This window comes from Gossypium hirsutum, chromosome D09 (assembly GCF_007990345.1).
Source record: "Gossypium hirsutum isolate 1008001.06 chromosome D09, Gossypium_hirsutum_v2.1, whole genome shotgun sequence".
Lineage (NCBI taxonomy): Eukaryota > Viridiplantae > Streptophyta > Magnoliopsida > Malvales > Malvaceae > Gossypium > Gossypium hirsutum.
In genome coordinates, this window is record NC_053445.1 from 35337608 (window position 1) to 35347282 (window position 9675).

Here is a 9675-nt window from a genome sequence, read left to right on the forward strand (position 1 = left end):
CAATAGCAACGGTTACTTTTTTGACCGTTGGTGACCCCCCAATAGTAAAAAAAAAAACTATAAAAACCCCCACCATTTTTTTCACAACTAAATCATTTCTCTCAATTTCTCTCTAATATTCTCTCAAATTCCTCTCAAATTTATATTTAAAAGAGCTTCAAATTTTTAATTATTTTTAAAATAGTTTTAAAATTTATTTTTTAAATCGTAAAAATTTGTACCAATTTAGCAATGGTCGGATAATTGATTCATCTTTATGACAAGCATATATCTATGAAACAAATGAAAATGGTAAGTGTTAAATTTAATTTTTAAATGTTATTTAAGATTTTTTATTTATGCAATTTTAAATAATTATTATTTTATTATTTGTTATACAAGTACGTAGATCGAATATTGCAATGTTATATCCGCAATATGCATGGTCCTCCATCACCATTGGTAGAGAATTACCTGTGGGAGGCGGGTTTTTGGCACGTGGCGACAGTAGGCCGGGGATGCAAGTTAGACCCGAAACTCATCAGTGCGTTGATTGAGAGGTGGAGACCCGAGAGTGCAAATTCCATCTTCCATGTGGAGACCTGAAACGCACACATTCCATCTTCCAGTGGACAGGTACGCAGCCACCGGGTCTGTTTAATCTGGTGATTGGGGAGCGATATGCTACGAGCTGTTGGGTGCTATTTTGGAGAATATTAACGGAGGTCGAATCGAGATAGGCTGATTATGAGACACATTCCCGGATCCGGATGATGATTCAACCGAAATAGAAAGAATTCGATATGCTTGGGCATACATTCTTCTGATAATTGGAGGTTATCTGATGCCGGACTTATCATGGAACCTTGTGCATCTAAGATGGCTGTTGAAACTCGTTGATTTTCGAGCAGCTGGTGAATTTAACTGGGGCTCTGCCGTGTTGGCAACATTGTACCGAGAGATGTACGGGGCGACGCGACCGAATAAAGAGAAAATCGGAGGTTGCTTGTCACTACTGCAATCATGGGCACGGTTTCGCTTTCTATTTTTACGTCCTCAAGTGGACCAACCGCATACATTCCCACTTATAACGAGGTAAATTTTATATTAGATTTTACAATTATTACGTTGATTTAAAATATAATCGAATATTAAAAATTTATTTAATTAGGTGGAACCATTCGGTAAGTTAAGCTCGATTACCTACCTCTCTTGAAGATATACTGCTTCTATTGGACCAACGGTCGGAAGCACAAGTAAGTATTAAATAAAATAGATATTTCCATAATGAGATAGTCGATTGGTATTTAGTATTTAGTACATAACTAATATTTCCATCATGGTCATATAGTTTGAATGGACACCATATGAGGAATCGACAATTCGGGCAGTAATTCCGGATGAGTACTTCAAAAATCGAAACGGTTGGCATGTGAAAGTCCCATTGGTCAACTTTGCGACTGTGGAGATGCATCAGTCGGACAGAGTATTACGACAATTTTGATTCCGACAACCGATTCCCGTGGCATCTGAAATGTTGGACGATCATCACAAAATTGACCTACGGCAATTGCATACGGATTGGCCGAGATTCTGGTCACACTACATCCAAATATGGGAAGATCGGTATGACTATATACCTACTCGGGAACCGATCATCGTTCCAGAGTTAGCGTGCGTGCCGGAATACATGCCATGTTTTAAGATCCATGGGAAGTCGTATTTACTCTCGCCAGAGGAGAAGCAGCGACAATTGCGTGTCCAAAGGGAACGACGTGGCCCTTTAAATCCAAGAAGAAGGGACGACGACACAGGCCCATCAACGAGGCCCAAAAATTCACCCGGCCCATCATCAGCTCCCATAACTTCATCAGGCCCAGCAATAGCACCGACACAGTCACCTGACCCAATAGTTCAACCGACGATGCCCACAGCACAGCCTTTTCAGATGATGCCAGGTGCGTATTCTAGCCTTTTTTATGTATCTTAACCTTTATATGTTTCATTTTTCTAGTCCCATGGCAGGTTAGAGTCAATGGCCGGTTCATCTCTATTTTCGATTATGCCGAGTGGACCGCCGATGTATAGACTATCGTCGCAGGAGGGATCGCAAGAAGGGATGTTGGGGAGCTCTTCTTTTTACCAAACCCCATCACCGTATGAGTTTCAAACACCTTCGCCGTTGGTGATGCAAACACCTCTACATTCACTATTCTATCAAGGTGGCTCATCGTCCCAACACCGACAACCAGATCCCCTATCGGATGAACCAGAATCCTCGCGGAAGCAACCACAACCCCCGCTGAAAGCTGGACAAAGAAGGAATCCAGCGCGTAACAGTCGACGACCGCCATGTGACACTGAATCTGGAGGGAACGGAGATTGATTTTTATTTTAATATACTTGTACAAAATAGTTTATATTAATGTAATAAAATACAAAATAGTTTATTTTGAATATTTTGATATTATTTGATGTAATAAAATACAAAATAGTTTATTTTGAATAATTTGATATTATTTGATGTAATAAAATACAAAATAGTTTATTTTGAATATTTTGATATTATTTCATTTAATAAAATATAAAATAGTTTATTTTGAATATTTTGATTTTATTTCATTTAATAAAATACAAAATAGTTAATATTTTTAACAATAGAAATTCTTTTAAATAAGGCAATATGTTGAACACTTGGCATATTATTTCATTTAATAAAATACAAAGTAGTTTTGAATAAAGTGATTGTAATTTACTTTAATATTTTTAATGAAATAGATTTAAAATAAAATAAGTAAATATTTTGAATATTTGTACCAATTTTTTATTTCAAAAAAATATAAATAATACAAAATTGTTTACATTGACGTTCAACTATTGCGATTTGGGCATAATCGGATTGTATGACCTGGATTCCCACACCATCCGCACAACTTCTGTTGACTGGTTGTTTCCTGGATATCCATATTGTTACGTATTCTAGTCGAGCAAGGTCGACCCTTTGGTTTGCGACGTAATTCTCTATCCGGTAACAGCTTAAAAGGAGCAAGCGATACGGGCGGCCACTTACGTTCATCTGGGACCGGTGGGAAAACGTGTCTCCAGACATTGTACATGTTTTCTAATTTGTACACTTCGTCGACATAGCTCATCGGATCCAGACGGAGATTCTGACAAGCTGCAATTACATGAACGCATGGATAACGAAGTACATCAAACATCTCACAGTCGCAAGTCTTATTTCGCAAGTGTACACGATATTGCCCGCCAATAACACCTTGGTGCGGTCTGTCAAACTCTGTCACGCGAAACCATAAGTTTTCTCGATCGTGACACACTGTGTGCATGGTGTTCGCCCGCGCCTTGACCTTGTTAATTTCTTGAACTACCTTACTGCACCATACATGGCCTTCTTGCATCTGGCCTGCATAACTCGCTGCTCGCTTTGGAAATAGCGCCACCAAACGAAAATATGTCTCTTGCACAACCGATGTTATCGGTAGATGGCACGTTCCTTTTAGAACATAATTTATGCATTCAGCCAGGTTTGAGATCATATGACCATATCGTAGGCCGCCGTCGTATGCTTGTGCTCACTGTTCGAAACATATGTTACAAAGGTAGTCCGCGCCTTTACCGTTAATTGAACGCAAAACTACCAACATCTCGTGAAAACGGTCTTTATTTATTTTATACCCTGCCAATATAAGTTCATAGCGAATATTACATACCACTTTTTCATTTACAATAAATTCAAAATGACAAACGAAATAACACAGATAGAGACTAAATACCCATGTTGGTCACTTGTCGTCGTTCGCTCTTAGATGGATATTGTCTGTAGTAGTTCGAAGCAACGTGCCTTAGGCAATATCAATGGTGTGTGCGCTGCCATAAGCTTCCCTGTCGATCAAATACAGCTAGTATACCGGTGTCCCAATCTGAAATAATACAGATATCAAGTTGGGGGCGCACATGCCTCCTTAACCTAGATAGAAAGAAATCCCAGTCATCAGATGACTCCCCCGGTGTTATTGCAAATACAATTGGAAGAATTCTCCCACCACCATCCTGTGCCACTGCAAGCAATAGCCAATGAGTATACCTACCAAACATAAAGGTACTGTCAATTTGTACCAATGGCTTGCAGTATGGAAATGCGTCTCGGCATTGCTTAAAGGTTCAAAACAGGCGTTTGAACACTTGACATCTACGAAACAATCGGCCGTTGTAGTACGCATATTCCGTTTTAAGGTCTGTGATGAAACCTGTGATGTATCTCTCTAGCACTTGACACCAGTGCCATATTTCATTATATGAAGTGTCCCACCCACTATGCATCTTCTCCAACTCCTTTTGCTTAGCTATCCAAGCCTTGCAGTAAGAGGGCCCGGGCTCTTGAGGTGGATCCATATCGGAGTCATCTTCTAACCCATCATCATCTACAACGTACGAGGTACCCTCACTTGTGGACGTTGTAGGGAGTACATCATCCCTTCTTCTGGGCATTTCATAATGTCCCCAACCACAAGAACTTGATACCGTTCCCCAGTACGTATTTCCAGCATCAAACATCGAGCCATCGACGTAAATGTCCCATCCACCGATAGAGTGTCTTGCAGGGGATGTGCATTCCACACCGCTACCAAACATGGGCTGTTCTGTATTTTGTAACCCGCTAACCGAGTGTCGGCCAGGGTCGTGTATACCTCTCGAACACCAGTCTCAAGTACATCATTTGGCGATGTAAATTGTAAATATAACTCAATATAAGGTGCTCCACTAGCAAGATGAGTCTGCACCATTGCCTCCAAGCTACGAGCACCTTTTATGTCGAACGAGTCATATGTCACTGGATCAACAGAAGAAAAAAATCGATAGGTAATAGACAGAACTTTCATTGGCGTCGTTCCGAAAATTTTACGCCCAATTCTTTTACGAAGTTCTGTAAAATCTATGTTCTGGTTAAAAACCACTCGCACTGTATTCTCCGATAAAAAAACAACACCGTTCTCAGTGTGGCAAACCTCACCATCATAGTAAATAACATCACTAATACGTTCACTCATCTTTAATTTCTAACCTTCTTAGCCTCTCTAAATTGTTTTTGCTGTAACTTATGCAATCTGAGAATATTTTTTGCCTCATTTATAGCCTCAGCCCAAACATGCTACTGTAGCAAAAACTTGTCCGCGTGGGAGCGATTTCAGAAATTCTTGTGATAAAGCATCCTGCTTGAAGCGTTTTATACTATTTTCTCTGAAACGTCAACTCGAAATTATTTTTTAGGACCTACTGTAGCAAAAGCACGTCCCCGTGGGAGCGATTTCAGAAATTCTTCTGATAAAGCATCCTGCTTCAAGCATTTTTATACTATTTGCTCAGAAATGTCAACTCGAAATTATTTTTTCAGGACCTACTGTAGCAAAAGCACGTCCACATGGGAGCAATTTCAGAAATTCTTCTAATAAAGCATCCTGCTTGAAGCATTTTTATACTATTTGCTCAGAAACGTCAACTCGAAATTATTTTTCAGGACCTACTGTAGCAAAAGCGCATCTACATGGGAGCGATTTCATTAATAAAATTTTAATTTAATTACTTACGTAACCCTAAACCCTAATTTAATTAATTTTTTCTTAAAAACCCATAAACACGAAACCTAATCCAATTTTGAAAAAATTATAATTAATTTAATTAAGAAACCTTAAACCTTAAACCATAATCCTTTATTTGTTTAATTTTTTTCTCTAAACCCTAAAAATCCTAAAAACCCTAACCCTAACCCTAAAAACCCAAAACCTAACGTGGGGAGAAACGGGCAAAACGCGTCCCTAAGGGAGCACTTACGTGGCAACAAAACGCGCCCTTGAGGGAGCGATTTTCATCCACGTAAGCAAAGCGCGCCCTCAGGGACATGATTTTCTGCCACGTCCCCTGGCATCGCGCTAACATGGACGCGCTTTCGGGGAAAAGGGCCATTCCGGTAAATAATGAAATATCGGGCCCATTTCGATAAATTTAAAAAAAGGGGGCTTTTAATGATGTTTTGCCCAAAAAATAGCTTAGTTTTTGACAAATTTTTATTTATTAGGCTTACAAAACAATGCAGCTGTAGTATTTTGGTCATAACTTGAGTTATAAAATTTCATTTTTGGCCTGTAATATATCGATTCTAAGGGAATTAAAAGATCTAATCGAAGATATTTCACAACTCAAGCCCAAAAAATATCAGAAAGGTGTCCTAATATGACTTGGAAGTTTGACGCGAAAATTACCAAGAAACCTAGAAAAATTTTGCATTATTTAATTAATGACACTTTATATTTTCTCTATTATATTACTTTTGCCATATGAAAATAACTGGACATAACCGCTCTTAGTATTATTTTTCTTTTGTGTTTTCTTTATTTTATGGTTTCCAAACTCTCTTTTCTAGTCAAAGGATTATCAAAATTTGATTCAATACATTAGTGAGATTTAATTTACGTTTTAATTCTTCTTTGTTCTTTAGTATTAACACATTTTTTTGCTTGAATTATAATTGTTTAGGTTCGTTAAATACGTGACATCTATTTAATAGCTTAGAACGGTTGTCTTGTCAATTATAATAACTAAATCCGTAATTGTTTAATTTATTCTAATATTAGTGACAAACTGCATAAATTGCTTATATTACAGTTTGTTGGTTACAGTTAGGTCTCTCTCTTTTTTAATGTTGTCGGTAAGTTAAATCTCAAAAGTTGAGTTACAAGGTTATTTATCAATTACGAAGTTAATTTCAAAGGAGTTGCCTCTTGATTACTGAACAAGTAAGGAGAGATTGATTGCTTGACACTGAGTCAGCAATTAAAACTAATTTCAAAAACATTCTGGCGCCGATGATTGAACTTATGAATCAAACGAAGATTTTACTTTTGGTTGAAGTTTCTCATCATTGATTTTCGTAAAACTTTTAACTATTGTTTTCTTTGTTTTAGTTTTTAATTTGAATTTAGTTGTTTTTTCTTTATTCTATAATAACCTCTCATCTTTTACTTTATTTGTTTATTAAAAAAATTATCATCGTTTTTGTGCATACGACACTACTTCCTACTTTTATTTTTTATATGTTTTGACAGCCTATCACAATTCAAAAACTCCGAATAAACCTAAAATAACCAACCTAAATCACATGTGTGAATTAAGCTACAAACAATTCGAAAAATCCCAATCAACCTAAAATAACCAACTAAAAAGCATTTGGCAAACCTTAGATAGCGTTTGATTCAATCGAGTGAAATTTTTTTGAGTTAATTGAGTTAACGAGTCCTATTTTATTATCCTAATTCGATTTGAAATTCTTTCGAATCAATTTCAAATCAAATCAAATCAAGTGAAATGAAATTCGAGTCGAGTCCAATCGAATAAAATTGTTTGAGTTAAAGTAAAAAATTAAACATGTCAAATTAAAATCTTGTTACAGTATAACTAATTCCATATTAGAGAACATAAATTGAAAGCATATATATTTGAAAACTTTTTCAAAGCAAAATAATAAAAAATTATAATATATTTTAGTATGACAAACTTGAATCATTAATCAACTTATTTAGGTTCCCAAAATTATTATTTTAGAAAATTTTAAAATTTTTAACTTTCTTTATATATTATTTAGAATTTTATTTTAAAATTTTAAAATTTTTTTAAAAAATATAAATTTTAAAGTTTTTATAAGTATTTTGAATTTTAAAAATTATTTTGAAAATTTGAAAGTTATTTTGCATTTTTTTTTGTTGAGAGAGACCAATTTGCTCATTTTCAAAATTGATAGGGACTAAAGGGGTATTTACACCAATATGTTATTCGAATTATAAAATTCAACTTGACTCGAACTCAAAACTCAAATTACTTATTCGAGTTGACTCGAATAACTCGAACAACTTGATTCGGTTAATTCGAAATTTGAATATATTTTTTATTTTTCTCAAATCAAATTAAATTTTACTCACCTTACCTTAAATAAAAAATTGTGTTGAATTGAGTCATGACAAGGATATTTTATCTTGTCAATCATCTTCCAACAACGGTGGTTTTGTTAGGATGAAAATCCAAATAGACCTTCATTAAGCAGCATGTTGCAAACTTATAGCTGAGTTTTCTTGTTCTATTTTTTTCTCCTAAGTTCCAGCTGTTACCTTTCAGCTATTACAATCCATCAATTTAAATAAAATATTTGCAATTTCATTGAATTCATTCAACATGTGATGGCATAACAAGCTCTTCCTCCTTTACTTTTAACGAGGGATCCACGACATATGAGGCTAGCCATTATCATACATTACCAAATAATCTTCTCAAATTCATTTATAATTGTTTGCATATCTTTCAAGTTCATGATTGATCTTATATAGTGCACTATTTTCATCTTTTAATTTCGAAATGTTTTTCTTATATTTTGAAACCATAATTTCAAACTTCAACCCTAATTCATTATAGGCATCTTGTAATTCATCAGAAGAATAAGAAATTGAACTAGATGAGTTAGAAGTTATCTTGGAATCTTCTATGACTATATGGAAAAAATAGGCTTCTTTTTGTTCTTCATGAGTGACCTCAAGTTTGTCTCATATCTCCTTCGCATTAGAACAAGATGACACCCTACTATACTCATCCGCACCAAGTGCACAAAATAGAATGTGCATGGCTTCAGCATTGAGCTGTATATTCTTTTTATCTTCTTCACTCCATTCTCTCTTACTCTTTGACACTAGTTGCTCTCCTTGTTTTTGAGAAATGGAGGAACCATCCATGATGATATCTTAAGCCGCTTACTCTAACACAATATATCATAGTTTAAAATCGCAAAACAACATTATACAACTCTTTGAGAAGTTTAGGTTTTTATGTACATGTCATTACTAGCAAACTCAAAATCAATATCATAGTTTAAATCTTCTATTCCTCAAACGGTGATGCGATGCCTCAAGTCACTAGTTCAATATTTTCAAAACAACATTGAAACCATTAACCCGTTAAGCTCGTAAAACTCAAGTAAGTAACATATCATTATTACTCAAGCCTCATACGATTAGATCAATTTTCGATACACAATTAGGATGATTACCGCTATTGTTATTCTTGCACTTTGAGTAAATATTCATTTAGCTATATGATATTTACATTTTTTTATCCACAACATACATATTTTCATTAATTTACCATTTTATTTTAAGGGATTTTATGTCAAAGTTTCTCATTTCATTGTATGAAAAAGTTATCTAATGTTAAGCTTTTATTTTCATTTCTCATTAACTAAGTGTCTAACATTTCACATTTCATTTTTTATTTGTGTGGCACCCTAAATCCAGTCGAGACGGTTCGATCCGAATCCGAAACGTCATATTTTTTAGCTTGATAATGGATCGAAAACTCAATTGAAGTAATCGAGGGGGTGAATTGGTCTTTTAATAAATTTGGTGGAAGCAATGAATGAATAAACAATTAACACAAAGATTTAGAGTGGTTCAGTCCCAGTTGCCTACTCCACTACCTTAGCTTTCCACAACTAATGCTTTTTCTAAATTCAATAATTTGTTCAACCTTTTAGTAAAATGTTTAACCTTACAACTCCCTTAAGATTTCTACCCAAACCTTAAGACTCAAACCCTCTTAAAGAAATACAAAGAAGCAAACAAAAAAAAAACCCTTACAAGA